At 41.7% G+C, this 17,372-nt stretch overlaps 1 long non-coding RNA gene across 1 annotated transcript in view; it reads left to right on the forward strand.

Annotated features, from left to right (window-relative positions):
- LOC117886843 overlaps positions 1–17,372 on the forward strand; it is a 75,615-nt gene that overhangs the window by 6,183 nt on the left and 52,060 nt on the right. Inside the window, exons 2-4 of the long non-coding RNA XR_004648064.1 lie at positions 4,757–5,100; positions 12,094–12,186; positions 12,787–12,898. This is a non-coding gene — a long non-coding RNA (uncharacterized LOC117886843). The remainder of the gene's footprint in view (positions 1–4,756; positions 5,101–12,093; positions 12,187–12,786; positions 12,899–17,372) is intronic.

The raw sequence follows: 17,372 nt of genomic DNA on the forward strand, positions 1-17,372 counted from the left end.
GAGTCGCAATCGGCCGAACCTGCAGACGTGGCTGGTAAACAAACCGGCCCGGCCCGCCAAGGGCTTTCCCTGAACAAGTGGCAGACCAGCTTTGAGAACCACTGGTCTAGTCTACTTAGACTGAAAGCTATGTGGGGCAGGGTCTGTCTCTCACGTGATCGGCCGAACCTGCAGACACGGCAGGTAAAAACAAACCGGCCCGGCCCGCCAGGGGCTTTCCCTGAACAAGCTGTGGACCGGCTTTGAGAACCACTGAACTAGACAGAAAAATGATGGGAGGGGAAACAAAGACCCATAGAGATGAAGTGACTTGTCCAAGGTCACATAGCAAGCTAGTGGCAGATCCAGGACTAGAATACAGATCTCAGAGTCCCAGAGCAGTGCTCTAACCACTAAGGAGTTTGCTTGATATACTACCTCACAATTTGGCCTTTTACACTGTACATATTAACCACTGAATACATGTTCCTTTTTGCAAACTGAGGGAGTGAATGAATAAGTATTCCACTTGGTTTATTTTTTTATTTCTGTTCAGATGTCTTTTTTCACTGTTTATATAGTTTTCTTCACTCTGTAGAACTGGTAATGTCCATTTCAGGCAGAACTGTCTTCAGAATGATGCTTTCTCATTCGTTCTCTCTCAGACAGTATAAATCATGAGGCAGCATCTAGCAACCATCAATCTCGCTATTGCCAGCACGAATTCCAATAGAAGGTACTGTCCCAAATTATAGTATAGTTAAGGTCAAATTCTGGTTGCAAATACAGATTAGACTTTTGTTGTGCAAGACCTTATGGGGTGACGGTGGTAGAATGAACAGGGTGTGTTCTATGGGTGCATGCTGAACATGAATCTCTGTGGAATCCAAACTGACATTGAGACTTCAGACGTGACTCAACTAGATACGTGGCATGGCCTTGGCTTGTAGTTTGTAGATGAAATTTCAGTCCGCTAGAGTTCCACACTCTTTCTTGGGCTTTATCACTTGCTCAGTGTTGGGGTCCATGTGTAGAAACTTCCAGTGATCTAGTTTTGATGGTTTATCTCGGTGTTTTCTGCCTTAACTAGGTGCCTAGTGAGCATCAAAGCTTCTTTTGGAACATTTCCTAGTCTGGTCCTTTCTCTATTGAACTCACACAGTTGACCGGGTGATCTTTTATTTTGGGCGCCCAGTGTTAGTAGTGCTGGGGAACTCCATTAACCTGAACAGCTCTCTCAATATACTGTGCTCTTCCATACCCGAATCGGAGCAATGGCGCAATAGGCAAGTATCTCAGTGCTCATTGACTGTTGTTGCCAAAGTAAGTGCCATCACGGGACCTGCTGGCAAGCATAATGGCTCACCATGAATGGTCCTGGTAGTGGCTGGTGACTAGCATACTGAAACACTGCCTGCTGTGATTGGACACGCCTAGAGCCCTCTAGAAGAACTACCTCATTGTGCTCCTTCAAATCTTTCCTTAAAACTCTCCCACGTCATGATGCCCCCACTACAGTTTGGTAGCTGATGTGCTGTGACCACTAGAGCAGCTCCAAAATTTGTTGACAAAACTTTTTTCCATAGCAAAATACTGAAACGTTTGTTTCTCCACGCTTATCGAGATGGTGCATTGGAGGGGTGTAAATTTTAGTGCACATGTGGCCTGCGTGACCCCGTTGGCGTGCACTAGAAGTTCCCTAGTTTTTAATGGGACATCATAAAAAATAATTTAAAAAAGTAAGAATTTGACTTGTTTCAATGGAGCAAGATGAACATCTAGGATCTGGCCCATTATTCATATTTCAGAAACAATAGTTTATATAAATACACACACACACACACACACATAATTTTAAAATAATCCCCTATATGTTGCTGATACACCATGTTCTATGAATTTTAACACTACCAAGCCAATTAAAGCTGGGAATTTAGACCTAGATTCAGCATTGAGCATTAAGTCCCATTGATTTCATTTTGCCTTAAGTAATATCATAATAAAGTTAGTGGTTTGTTTTCATGTTCATTCCAAAGCATTACTACTTTTCAGACTACAGCTGGCCCCTTTGAAAAACACTTTCCCACTTCAAACCATTTGGTCCACAGTCTGATTTCTGCATTATCATGTAGTGCACATTAGGTTACAGAAACACATTGTAAGTGATTGCTGTTCAGTTAATTTTGTTTAATGTGAGGTCTCTGAGGAAGCAGATTCTAACAAGTTTCAAGAAAGTAACTTAAGATGTATCAATATTATTTTTCATAATAATTACTAATCCCTTAGGAAAGCGGAACAATGTTTGAATTGGACACGTGTACAGATTAAAATTTAAACCCACATTTTGTTTTAATTCTGTTGATTATATCTCGTTTGTTAGCTGCTCCTAACTACTTCGATCTGTGATGCTTAGCGTTCTGGAAATGTAGGCTATCTTTTGTTTTAGTAGATAGCTCACTGTCTACATACACACCCAACAGCTGGAGGGACTTCCCTCCTACTGTGAAATGTATAATCCCTCCCAGAACAAGGACTTCTTTTCCTTTGCATTTGTTGGGGTTTTTTTTTTTTTGCATGCTGATATGTGATATCATGTTACATTATTGTATCTTGTCAAGTCGCTACATGATATGAAGCATCTTAATGCGGTGGAAGACGTGTAGTGCTATCTGATGCTAACATCTGCAATAATCCCTTCTGTGGTTCCTTCCTCCCTCCCCCCGTCCCAAATATGTTCAGTGTGTTTTATGCAATAAAGTGCAATCAATCAACCCCTTTTTTTGTCGTTCATACAGCATATTATGTTACCTAGACAAAAAGAAAACAAAATTTGCGTACATGAGATATTAACGGCTAGGCCTGCTTAATAAAGTTTGAGCTGGACAGTCAGTTTGTGCATCTATCCAGAGAGTTGGTTTAGGACACAAAATTCAGATTTCAAACATCCTAAAGTTTGGTGGTGTTCAGACCTGAGCGTTTGATTTTTCTCATTATTGCCTTTAGCTAGCACCCATTTAAATGAATAGTAAAACACCCATTGGCTTCATTGATGCAGGTTTTGGTCTCACTGTAAAAATTGAGGCCATTTGCAAAATTCATATCCAGATCTGAATGTGGATTGCAAACCACCAGAAAGTTGGGGTGAGGGTTTCCTTGGATATGAGCTTTAGTTTCAGGGTTTAGGTTTAGCTGCAAGGTTTATATTTCCCCGAGATTATGGCTAGTCCTTAAAATGGTAAAATGAATATTTCTACCAGTGGTTGTACTTCCTCCTTTGTTTCCTTTGGGATGTGGGGTAATCTTCTATTCATGGGGTCAAAATAGACCTAGAGCATCTTCTCATTTTGTCTTTTTAAAAATATATATTTACTAAAGTTAGACTGTTTCCCAACTGGTCTTGTGGGCCAGTCTACTTAGACTGTAAACCCTTTGGGGTGGGGACCAACTTTTTGTGCCGCCTTTGTGCAGAATCTAGAACAATGGGGTTCTGGTCCACGACTGAAGCTTTTAGATGCTACAGTAATAGAAATAAACATTTAATAATAATAATAATACATTAATAGTAAGGCAGCTATTCTAGCTAACAGTGGTTTACTCCCTGCACAGCTTCAAATTTATTCTAAATTTGCCAAAACTTCCTTTCAAAGAGCACTGAAATATCAGTTGGTCAATGATATCTTCCAGTCTCCCTAGAACTGAACATGTAAGTGAAGACTGATGTGACCATAAAGACCAGAAAGTGAAGTAGAGAATCGGGTTGTTTGTTTCTGACCAGCATGGTGTAAGTTTTTCATGTCAAGTAATTATGGACTTAATTTGCTACTAGGACTGGATGTTGGACTTGCCCAAAGCAGGAAAGTCAGAGAAGATTGTGTGCCATATCAGTAAAATGATCCTGTAGTGGATTGCAAGAACATAGGAGGGCTTCTTACATCTCATGCTGAAATGACCATCAATGGATGAAACAGGCTTTAGACTCCGGATCTCTGCTGTCAGTGGGTCTTTGGGAGTAGGCTCTGTCTTGTATAAGCAATATCTGGGAAAGATCTCCTCCACTTTCTACACCAAGAGTCTGATTTTTGATTTCACATCAGTTTTATACTCCCGGCATTCAAGTGATTTCAATATACTTCTGATTTACACCTCTGTAAGTGAGATCTGGATCAGGCTCCGTGACTTTGGAATCACTGAAGTCGAGACAGTCTCCAGGGAATCCATCCAGTGTTTACAATAGATCCACTTTATGCCAGACAGGGGCATTTTGGGCTGCTTAGTCTGTTCTATGCAGAAGACCAGTCAAACTGGTTGTACTAAAAAACCTTGTTTATTCTGTTACTTTTACTTGGCTCCCAACAACCAAACTCCAATTGATGTAGTGAGCCAAATGTTCAAAGGGTCTTATTTTGTGAGAGCAATTTTGTTTGCACAATTATTAGTGTGAGCTCAATTGCATGCACAAGTGATTGCATGCACAATACTAAAGGACACATTTTGAAAATGTGGACCCCAGTAATTGAGTGATATTGTAAATATGAGATTTAAAAAATGTTAAAAGGGTTTCCAAAGCAAACACTCTAGCACATTTATATGCTTTGAAATACAGCTGGTCAGAAATTCTAAACAGTGAAATCTGTTAGACTGGAATAATTTCCCAAGAGAAGTATTGGAAGGTTCATCACTTGAGTCATTCAGCAATGGACAAAGAACCGGGGGAATATACTCTAGGGAACAATCTTGCATTCGATGAATTAATTGATCTTTCCATTTCTAATTTCAGTGATTCTACAAAAAAGTCCAGAGGCATCTTATCTTTCTTCTTCTGTATGTTCCCGTTGGCAACCTGGTTGGCACTTTGGATATGTTTTTTCACTTCTTCTGTTTATAAGATATACATATTAATCAAGGGGATTTTCATGTGCCAAACCAAAAGTGTGCAGTGTCAAGAGCAACCTGATGAAACCAGTCACAGGAGTAAATTAAACAAGAACGAGGGAGAGAGAGATTTGGACCTCTTTTGAATACTGCAGCCCAACAGCCAAGCAGGAAATAAAAAAAAGCGCTAGCCGGGCAGATCTACAGAGCCAATTGAGTCCAAAAGAATGTCAAGGCTACCAAGCACTTGTGAGTGGAAAAAAAAATTGGGTTTGGCTTGTGTACACGGAACCTATTTTATGCTCACTTTGGGCCGGTTTCACTAGGGTAGTACAATGGTGAATTAGACCAGGTATTTCCTCCAAAATTGTTAAAGTTTGGCATGTTGTTTACATTACTTGCTATTTCAAGATTACAATAATTATATTTCTGTGTGTTTGATTTTGAAACTTTACAGTCCTAGTCCCTGATCCTCTGAATACAATATAGGTGGGTGCATCCCCATTGACTTTGTAGCCTTGTTAAATAAGGACAACAGAAATTTTCCACGCTTAACATGTTTATTGATTATCACAGGTTCTTTCCCAAGTAGGCTACATAGAAGTTTCCTTCAAAAATGTCTCTTTCTTTAAGGAAGTGACATGGTCTGCAATAGTGAGTTATACCTTGAATGCTTACTTTACATAAATACTAAATAAGTATACTTATCCATCAAACTGAAGCCCACCAAAAACTATACTGAATAAATGCTTTTAAGCCAAAAGGAATCATTAGCATGCCTAGGCAAATTAAGAAGAAATAAAGGGAAGAGTACAAAGTTCATGGAGCACCTCAGAAGGGTATGGATCTAATTAAATCTTCAATGAGAGGAAGGATGCTCTAGTGAGTAGGGTACTAGCCTGGGACTTAGATGATCTGGGTTCATTTCCCGGCTCTGTCCCAGTCTTCCTGTGTGATCTTGGGCAAGTCATTTAGTCTCTGTGACTCAGTTTCCCATCTGTAAAGTGGGGTTAATACTTCCAGTACCTAAATGCATTAAAACTGTGAACTGCTCAGAGCATACAGTATTACAGGCTATATATGTACCACAGATAAACTGGTCAAGGCTTCACAGTGTTTTGCTTGTTTCCCAGAGATGATGATTTTTCCTTCTGTGTTTCTTTTTTTAAAAATACATTTTCCAAACGGACAATCCCAACTTAAGAAGAAAGAGCCATGCAAGTAGATATTTTAGAAGTGACACGAATTTTATGCCAAAAAGAGTCTTTTCCACATTTATAAGCTCCCGTTGCCCAACCCCACCCCCCAAAGGAAACGCCATACAAAGGCAGGAAAGAACATCAAACAAATGTCGTTTGGCAGCCATGTCTATATGTAACATTACTGTCAGAGTACAAAGGGAGACCCAAGATTTAGAAGGTGACACATGATAATGAGCTCCTTTCTTCTAAATGTCTTTACCTTTTGGTGAAGAACATGCTTTTTCCTTAATAAATAAATATATGAATCTCACCATTTAGATGTCAAAAGGCACAAATTAGGGCCCAATCCTGCCAACATTTTGCATAGGCCATTGTGCTTATTACTCTTACGGGTTGGGTTAAACCTCCTTGAAACTAGGGATGCGTGTAACTACCACCCTTCGTGTAAGACGGTGGTAAGAAACGGTTAAGCTCCTTTATGGCTGAAACAATAGAGGTCTCCACCCCAAACATAGGCATGTGGGTGGGGACGGGTTTCTCAGGCGATTGTTTTGTGAAAGTTGCGGGGGTGGGGTGTGACAGAAACAACAGAAGGACCGGAGAAGAGTAGGCCGAGGGTATATCTGCACTGGAATTAAAACCCATGGCTGGCCTGTGCCAGAGGACAGGCTCAGACTGCAGGGCTATATCATTGCTGTGTAGATGTCTGGGCATGAGCTGAAGCCTGGACTCTAGGAGCCTGTAAGATGGGAGGATCCCAAACCTCAGGCTTCAGCCCAAGCTGAAACATCTACCCTGCTATTAAACAGCCCCACAGCCCAACCCCCGTGAGCCCAAGTCAGCCGGCACAGGCCAGCCACGTGTGTCTCATTGCCTGTAGACATACCCTGAGAGAGAAGGCAGAAAGGAAGCGCCAGTCAGAGTGGCAGAAGCACTGGTAATGTAGCCCTGAGAAAAACCTGAGAGAGAGCTTTGGGGCTGCGTGCAGGCTGAAAGGGGTTTGGAGCTATCAGCAAAGAAACAATCTCCTGTTATTTGATTCCTCCAGTGTTCAGGGGAACAGGACTTTGTATGTTTCTTTGTAAATAAACAAGGTGGCATCAAAGATTCCTCATTCAGTCATCAATTTATTTTCCTGAACAACCTAGAAGAAAAGCTTTAGTTCAAACAGGAATCAGTTCAGAGAAGTTCTCTGGTCTGTGTTGTGCAGTGGTGGAGGTGATGGGGATCAACCCAGATGATCACCATGGTGATCTGACTTTATCATCTATGAATAACCACAGGACCTTGACCTTTGGCCCACTGTTAGGGTCATAAAAGAGAGAACACTAGCATGAGCAGCCCCACTGACTTCTGTAGTGGGGACTATTCATGGCAGTAAGGGCTACTTTGTGGCTTCCCCCTTGCCCCATGTGAAGGGTAGTGCATTGTTGCACTGATTCAGGAATAGATCAGGAAGTAGACTGTGACTCTTAGGCTACGTCTACACTATGGGGGGGGGTCGATTTCAAATACACAAATTCAGCTATGGGAATAGTGTAGCTGAATTTGACGTATCTGATCCGACTTACCCCGCTGTGAGGACGGTTGCAAATCAACTGCCGCGGCTCCCCCGTCAACGGCGCTTACTCCTACTTGGGCTGGTGGAGTACACACGTCGCTTCGGGGATCGATTATCGCGTCCCGACGAGATGCGATAAATCGATCCCCGGGAGATCGATTTCTACCCGCCAATCCAGGCAGGTAGTGAAAACAAGCCCCTCGTGTCACAATTTGCACGTCCCTTGGCCTGCGTCACTTCCTGCAGCCCCCATTGGCCTGGAGCGGCGAACGGCAGCCAGTGGCAGGTAAACAAACCGGCCCGGCCCGCCAGGGGCTTTCCCTGAACAAGCGGCAGCCCTAGTTTGAGAACCACTGGTGTAGAGTACACACACTGCATGCCTCCCATAGCACAGATATAAATATGTAGACAGCGAGGCATTGCTTAGGCAAGTGGAGTACAGACACGCCACAACCTTAGGGTGTAAACTTAGGGTGCACCCAAGCAGTGCATCCCATGTCTACACTGCTATTTTAGTCCTGCTACCAGAGCCTTTCCCCACTGCTGCGAACTTCTGGAAACTTTCCCTGCCTCAGTGAAAGACTGGCAGCCGGGTAAGGCTCTGGCAACTCCCTGCTGCTGGAACTTGTCTTCGCTGCCTCCCCCCACCGCCAAAGCCTCTTACGGATGTGTGTAGCTACACACAGCAGGGTGGATGCAGCCCACTTTTCACAGTCTCAAGTAGCTAAACATCAGGGGTAGGCAACCTATGGCATGCGTGCCGAAGGCGACACGCGAGCTGATTTTCAGTGGCACTCACACTGCCCGGGTCCTGGCCACTGGTCCGGGGGGCTCTGCATTTTAATTTAATTTTAAATGAAGCTTCTTAAACATTTTTAAAACCTTATTTACTTTACATACAACAATAGTTTAGTTATATATTATAGACGTATAGAAAGAAACCTTCTAAAAACATTAAAATGTATGACTGGCACGCGAAACCTTAAATTAGAGTGAATAAATGAAGACTTGGCACACCACTTCTGAAAGGTTGCTGACCCCTGCCCTACATGCTGCCGGTGAGTGTGCAGAGTGGATGTGCCCTTTGTCTTTCTCATCTGTTTATATTGTAAGTTCTTCAGAGCCAGGACTGTCACTGTGTGTTTGCACAATGCCTAGCACAACAGGGCACTGATCTCAGTGGGACAGTCTAGTCACTACAGTAATACAAATAATAAATTAGTAATAACAACGTAGGCCCTGCTCCTGCTCCCACTGTCAAGCTCAAAACCCTCCTTGACTTTAGTGGTGTAGGGGAGCAGGATATTCCTCACAGCCATGTGGGTAGAACCTACTGCAGAGAATTATTTATTATTTTTTATTTATTGTATTATGCTGGGATTTGGCCTGTGGTATTTTTCTTTATGGCTGCTAAGGTTTTTCTGGATTGAGATTCTTTCTCTCTTCATTCCTTGAAATAGCATCTTGTTTATAATAATAAAGAATAATACAAGTTATTTTTATTGACTCTGGCCTGAAAGCCCTTGCATGTCTAACAAACGATAATTAAAACCATAAAACACAACTTTTAAAAGAGTAACAGTTTTCTTTTTCTACTGATGGGGCGGTGGCTTTGCCAGAAAGCCTTTCCTCCTTTATTTTTAAATGACTTTTCAGGTGGCATTGGTTGACCTTGGGCCAGCTTTTTAGAAGCTCTGAGCAGCTCCTGTGATCGACAATAATGGAGCTCATTGAGAGCAGGGATAGTTTCTGGATGCTGAGTGCTTTTGGAAAGCCGACCATTTCATTTTGGTGTCCAAATAGGAGTGGAGGCCTTTTGAAAATGTGTGTGTGTGTGTGTGTGTGTGTGTGTGTGTGTGTGTGTGTGTGTGTGTGTGTGTGTNTGTGTGTGTGTGTGTGTGTGTGTGTGTGTGTGTGTGTGTGTGTGTGTAAAAATCTCCCCTATGGCTTCCTTTACAGTCTGATACAAGTTTTCTTGAATGAGGTGCAAAAAATGTCCGAGAGCAAAGAAAGGGGCGAAAGATAAAACACTCTCTCGCGCATACAAGCGAAATGGAGATACTAGTTAGCAACATAAACAAAGGTGGGTGGTAACCCCCCGAGCTTTTTTTGACAGCCAGTGGTGGCAGTGATGAATTTGTGAAGTTATCTAATTTTCCACTGTTTTAATTAGAAGCCTGGGCTATGAGGCCTAACAGCTGGGTTCTTTGTACTGCTTTCTGTTGCCTGACAGAGAAAAATTTCTACTGTAACTTCAGCCAAGCTTTCAACCTGACCTGAGCAAATGAAACTTCTGGGATTCATAAACTTGTGGTTTCTAGGCAGATTGCTTTTTGAACTGTTCTTCAGCCATCCTAACATGCAAAAATTACTATGGCTTAGAGTGAACTCCCTTTGTACTTCCATTTAATGGACATGCTCATTAAAGGAGTAGGGATGGGGGAGGAAGGAATTATCATAGGCTTATTATAGCGCTTATCAAGTGTAAAGTTTCTTATCGTTGCTTATCATATAATTGAGGCTGGTTTGGAAACGATAATACTCAGGACCTTCAAAGACAATGGATTTGGTTGCAAACTATGTTCACTTGAGTGAGCTAATTAATTACGCTGTTCTTGCCAAGTGATCTTTTAAAGCTTTACATTAGACTGAAAATGCATCATTAGTTGCCCCCCCCCAAATCTTCAAGACACGCACTTCTACCACCTTCTTTTGCTAGAACCCTGGAGGAAAAACTCCTTTGATGGCTTTAGGCCTCAGTTCAACAAAGTATTTAAAGCCTGTGTTTAGCTTTAAGCATGTGCTTTCTGGCTTTGCTGCCTCAGTCCCCAGGCCAGTGGCTAGGGCAAAGCAGATGCAGATTGGCTGTAGGGGATAGCTAGTATGGAAACCAGCATGGTTCAAGTAGGAACAGGAGCAAGGGCAGTCTGTTGAAACAACTAGCAATGGGCGCATGACTAGTTGGGTAGTGACAGTGAGCAGACTGAAGAAGCTGCTTTCCTTTGGAATCTATATACCTGCCTTGGGATCAGCTGGGTTGGTTCTTTCCTGTGGATTGGCTGAACCCTGATTGGCACTGGTGAGACCTCATCTGGAATGCTGTGTGCAGTTCTGGTCTCCCATGTTTAAGAAGAATGAGTTCAAACTGGACCAGGTACAGAGAAGGGCTATGAGGATGATCCGAGGAATGGAAAACCTGTCTTATGAAAGAAGACTCAAAGAGCTTGGCTTGTTTAACCTAACCAAAAGAAGGCTGCGGGGAGATACGATTGCTCTTTATAAATATATCAGAGGGATAAATATCAGGGAGGGAGAGGAATTATTTAAGCTTAGTACCAATGTGGACACAAGAACAAATGGATATAAACTGGACACTAGGAAGTTTAGACTTGAAATTAGATGAAGGTTTCTAACCATTAGAGGAGTGAAATTCTGGAACAACCTTCCAAGTGGAGTAGTGGGGGAAAAAGACATATCTGGCTTCAAGACTAAGCTTGATAAGTTGATGGAGGGGATGGAATGGTGGGATAGCCTGATTTTGGCAATTAATTGATCTTTGATTATTAGCAGGTAAATATGCCCAATGGCCTGTGATGGGATGTTGGGGTGGGATCTGAGTTGCTACAGAGAATTCTTTCCTGGGTGCGGCTGCTGAGTCTTGCCCACATGCTTAAGGTTTAACTGATTGCCATATTTGGGGTCGGGAAAGAGTTTTCCTCCAGGGAAGATTGGCAGAGGCCCTGGAGGTTTTTTGCCTTCCTCTGCAGCATAGGACACGGGTCACTTGCTGGAGGATTCTCTGCACCTTGAGGTCTTTAAACCACGATTTGAGGGCTTCAATAACTCAGACATAGATTAGGGGTTTGTTACAGGAGTGGGTGGGTGAGATTCTGTGGCCTGCGTTGTGCAGGAGGTCAGACTAGATGACCATAATGGTCCCTTCTGACCTTAAGTCTATGAGTCTATGAATGGGGTGGGATCTATCCCAAGACCTGCTGGTAATTGCATCTGATGATTCATCACGCTCTCTGGCTCAGCGATGACTCATTAGACTTATGGCGCTTCTGACTCAGAGGTAACTCAGGCATCACAATGGGGGCTAAGTTCTGATACTGTCTTAAGGTTCTATTCAAATTCTGAAGAATATTTTCAGCCTGCAGAAGCCCATGAAACCTGCTCCCACACCTGCTCACCTATTAATCAACTTAGCCAAGTCCCCCAGAAGCTTGACTGGGTTTACTCTGGAACAGGAGTTCAAAGGGGCTTAATTGCAATGATATTCTCTGGCCCATGTAATCCTTTAGCTAATTTCAGTGAACCTGAAATTCACTTTAGTTATTACGTAGAGCCACCTCTTTGCTATGCTGTTACTGAATTGTCTCTGTAATCTTCAGAAGTTGTGAAAGAAGAGCCATTTCAAACATGTAAACTAGGAATTATGCCTTTAATATCCATGTTTTTATATACCTGATCTCTTAGCCACCCTTGCTGCTGCATGAAAGATGTGGAAGGACCAAACCTTCAGGGTCATGTTTTTCTACTGCCTAAGGTTAAAGAAAAGAACATGTTTCTGTAAGTATTCTTCACCTTTGTCTTTACATGAGTTAAGTTCTTCAGAGTTTGGGAGTGTCACCTGGCTTGACTGGTTATTTTTACTCATTTGTCATTAGGGAACATATATGTTGCTCTTGGGAACACTTACTAAAGGTACCTGGTTGAGAATATCCTATGTAGTGTTTTGCTGCAGTTAAATGTAATTGCTGCAACATACAAAATGGCCATTTACAGGCATGCCTCGCTCTGTGGCTATTTCAGTGCTAGCTTGCAAGCTGGTTAAGATCTTAACCCAATGTCTAGCTTGAGCTTAGATGGTCCACTTTCAAAACACTACAAGTGCCAGCTAGTCTGCAGGGAATCCTTGCTCTGTGTCAAATCTTGGCATCTCACGACCACTTACACCAGTTGATATTTTAGGTGTAAAAACACAGGAATACTCAACAGTGGGGGAAAGTGTGTGTTCACAAATATGCCCACCCACTATAACAGCAGAGTACTGCAGTGGGGGAATACGACAGTTAATACTATGTCAGGAGTGAAAAAGTATGAACTATAAGCACTCAATCAGCAAGCATTGTCTGTCTTCTTTGTTCTTATTTTTATTTATGTGCTAAGGCATCAGTGGTGGTTCTGGAGAAGAGAGGATATGGGCAACATCTCTTGGTTTCTTCTGCCCCATGTCTTAAGAAATTTGCCGTGATAATTGGACAACCTGTCTCCTCAAAAGGTTTACAATGCCTCTTTTACTTTGGGCAAAGAAAAAAAGGGTTTTTGCTGACCCAAATTCTGACAGATAAAAGCACCTCAATTATGTGAAGCAAGCGATTGGCCAAGTTAAGAACAAATAAGATAAGTCTTCTCTTTCCTAATATCTTCAGCTTAGGGACAGATGCAGATCTCTACACTAGATTGTGACCCTCATGACTCAAAGCCTGGAAATCCTGTTATCAGAGACTATTTCTAGGAAACTTCTGTAGTGCGAGAGTGTAGTTGTTCTCTTTGACTACACAGTGTAGTCAGACTGATACTATCAGCATTGGCTTGGCAGACTTTTATATAGCGGCATGTGGAGACATCCGTCGTAGTCTTTTACAGTAGTTGAAGGACATATCCAAAGTCCCAAGCCATGTTTCCACAGGAACAATACTGAACAAGTGTTGATTTCTCAAAGAAGGATCATGATAAGGCCACTTTTCTCTTATCTAGTGTCTTCTCATTGAGGATCTTGAAGCACTTCACAAACCTTGGTGAATGAAACCTAATGCCATGCTGTTGAGTAATATGATCCCCAGTTTTTCAATGGGAAAATGATGCCCCAAAGAGGGTAAGGGCCTGATTCTTAAAAGTTTAAGGGGTAAAAATGTATGCGCTTATCATGATTATGCATGCAAATTACCAGTTAGATACCTAACTAGTCTGATGTGTGTAATTATCATCGCTGCATGTGCAATCGAGCTATTCATGTATAAAAATGTGTGCAAATGCAGGAGCAATTGCATACCTGTGCTTTTAAAAATCAGGCCTTCACCTGTCATGCACAAAGCCATGCACCATAGCCAAGAACAGAACCCTGGGCTTTTCTCTTAACCACAATACCATCCTTTCTCCCTTCAAGAATTAATCTATGGAAACTCTGTAAAAGCTATACAATTGAAAACCAGAGAATTCTTATGTTAATCATCTTTATTTGTTAATTTTAAATACCTAGCTTCATTGAAGTCAATAGGAATTTGCCAGTGACTTCAATAGGACCAGGATTTCACCCCTGAAGTTGATTTGATATCTATGCTGAAAGAAACAAAAGGATAGTTACAAATGTAATAGCAGTAGAGTTGGCTGAAAAATGTCCCCAGTGCAAAAGTTTTCCAGCAGAAAATTCTGATTTGACAAAAAATCAAAAAAATTTGTACGACTGTAACGATTGTGCAGAATTTTTTCATGGGAAATCATCAAAACATTTCATTCCAATAAGGTAAAATGTTTCCTTTTGACTATCATTCTGCTTTCTATGTTAGATTCTATTAATATATAATATTAATTTAATATAATATAATATAACATAGAATTTTATCATTTAGACTTTTAAACTTAATGTTTCAACCTTCTTGAAATGAAAAGTTTCTATAAGATAACTTCAAAAACAAAATATTTCTGAATTTTCATTTTCATTTCATGGTAAATTTTGAAATGTCAACTTTTTGTTCAGGACCAATGGAAATTTCAAAATGTCGGAATTTCCTGCGGAACAGAAATTCCATTTCCCAAACAGCTCTAAATAATAATGTTAAGATACATTCTTGGTCTAGATTGTGTTTAAAATGTGTCATCTCAGTTTGAAGTACTTAGCATTTATTCAGGGCGATATCAGACCATCGGAGTCTGCAAGAGCCGGATAGTGATTCAGAAGCGGGAGCCTATTGCCAAATAGGAAGTCCTGGGAAGGAGATGAGTATGTTAGCAGAGCAAAGCACACAAGCCAGTGAACTTTCTGTGTTTACAAGGAGTTGCTGAAAGAACACTGGTAATTGCAATTATCAGGGTGAAGCAACATTTTAATGATTTCAAATATATATATAGCCAGATCCTCAATTGGTGTGAATCACTGTAGCTCCATGTCAATGGAGTTATGCCAATTTACACTATACGAGGATCTGGTTTGTTATCTCTTTCTAAAGAATTGGCTAGTTTAAATAAGACAGAGGGGAGGAGCATAAAAGCAAGCTGCCTGAGAATTCATTGTAGCTAATGAGTCAGCAGAACCAGGCATATTCTTATTGCATAGGAAATTAGAGAAAACAGGTGAATAATAAAGTCAGTAGGACTAAGGGCTAGTCTACACTACCCACCCGGATCCGTCGGTAGAAATCGATCTCTCGGGGTCGATTTATTGCGTTTCATCTAGATGGATAAATCGATCCCCGAATCGACGCGCTTACTCCCACCTTGTCAGGAGGAGTAAGCGCCATCGACGGGGGGGCCGCGGCGGTCAATTTGCCACCGTCCTCACAGTGGGGTAAGTCAAATAGGATATGCCGAATTCAGCTACGCTATTCATGTAGCTGAATTTGCATATCTTAAATCGACACACACACCCCTTAGTGTAGACCTAGCCTAAGTAAAAAGTACCTTTTGGTCTCGCTTTGTGTGAATCCTCTCTGACCTGCTAAGGAGAGGGAGGTAAAGTCACCTCTGTAAAACATGTTGTGTTCATTGGGAGGAGTTTAATCCTGCAAGGTGCAGAGCATCCTTGCCTCCCACTGATTTCAGTAGATTGAGAAGGTACCCACTCCTACTGTTCCTATTCTTCTTCCTTCTGTATTCTTACTTTCCTGATCCCCTCTCAGCAGTCCCCAACACCCTCCCGCCAATGTTTTGGGTGTTCCCACCCACCAAGTCAGAATGGCACCAAAGCGTATGTATCACCACTTTTATCTGGCAATGTAATGTATTCCGCAAATTTGGAATAATTTCAAGATATTCTAAACCCTACTCTAAAGAACCTTTATATGCAGGATGTGAAACTCCATATGGTAGGAATGTGTCCATTACCCCAGCCCATTGTGGTAAGAAGGTTTTTATTTATAAAGCATCAAGGCTGTGATTTTCAAAGTGCCTAAGGGAAAAAGAAGTCCAATCCAATGGAAATTGGGTGTCTTACTTGCTTTGAATGCTTTGAAAATCCCATTATAAATGTTGCTTTTGAATATCTCCTTTTACACATAGCGTGTCTCATAATCTAGATATGCAAATGAACAGCAACATGTTGAGGACCTGGATGCTTTATAGAGTAAAACAGATTTTTCCATGTAATTTTGAACCAAATTCAGCCTTGAAGCAAGTGTACTTAAATAGGAGTTTCACTGTCTTATTTCAGAACTGAATGTAGCCTTTTTACTTCAGTGCTTGCAATAATTATCATGTGACTGAGGCTCATGGACTGAAGAATGTTACATATGTCTTGCTATCTAGTGTGGGAGTTCTCAGGCACACAATCTAGAAATGCAGAGAGAGAGCGCAGATTTATGAGATCGTGCTTTTTAAGTGTGCCCTTTGTCCCAGAAATCGTAGTTCCTAAATCACTAGCACTCTGCATTCTCGGGGATGTGTTTGAATTCCTTTTGTGTAGCAGGCACAGGTCCATAATGTGAATTGCCTTATTAGTGATGTATATTAATATTAACTGGAGACTTGCCATGACACTTCTTTTCTTTAAAATAAAAGAGGTAAAGAAAGTGTCCACCTGGATCTTTGCCAGGCCACGCTGATTGCTTTAAGTGTATAGGATGGCATGAAAGCTGTTGTTACTGAAATATGCCAAGTAACACTTTAAATGGCTGGCTGAGCTTTGGTAGATCGCCCCTACCATCTGTCTTTAAAACTTTCCTCCCTCTCATTAAAGAGAAACCCTCACAGTTCTTAGGCCTAAAATGTGAGCTTGTTTAATACTGTTATTATCTGATGCCAGATGATGTAAATTGGCCTCAATCCCATTGACTTCAGTGGAGGAAGGTCAATTTCCACAGAATGAGGATTTGCCTCAGATTATTTTTCAGCAGTAAAGAAGACCTCATTGGGGAAAATAGCACCTATCCAATCGCCATTATTTCTGTGGGGCTCGTGAAGGACAATGTCTTTGTTCTTTCCTCTGACAGTTCTGTAGCAGTAGTGTCCTAACAAAATACTGGGCTGTAAAATCAGGGTGAGACCATATTTGTATCCTCTGGATTTCCGACGTAGTTCTCCTGTTTGTAAAATCCATAGCTTTGTTTGTCTCTGTGTGCATTTCCTTTCCAAAACGAATTCATCAGTGATAGTGAGCTTAAACAAAAATAAAAACTTCCAGAAAGACCTTGTATGTAAAGTTTTAGCCCAGATTCATAGACTTTAAAGTCAGAAGGGACCATGGTGATCATCTAATCTGGCCTCCTGCACATTGCAGGCCACAGAGCCTCACCCATCCACTCCTGTAACCTCTGACTGAGTTACTGAAGTCCTCAAATCACGGTTTAAAGTCTTCAAGTTACAGAGAATCCACCATTTACACTAGTTTATGAACCATACCTCATGCTCCAGAGGAAGGCAAAAAAAACCCCCAGAGTCTCTGCTAATCTGACCTGAGGGAAAATTCCTTCCCAACCTCAAATATGGTGCTCAGTTAAGACCCAGAGCACATGGGCAAGACCCATCAGCCAGATACCTGG

Source organism: Trachemys scripta, chromosome 13, assembly GCF_013100865.1.
Source record: "Trachemys scripta elegans isolate TJP31775 chromosome 13, CAS_Tse_1.0, whole genome shotgun sequence".
Lineage (NCBI taxonomy): Eukaryota > Metazoa > Chordata > Testudines > Emydidae > Trachemys > Trachemys scripta.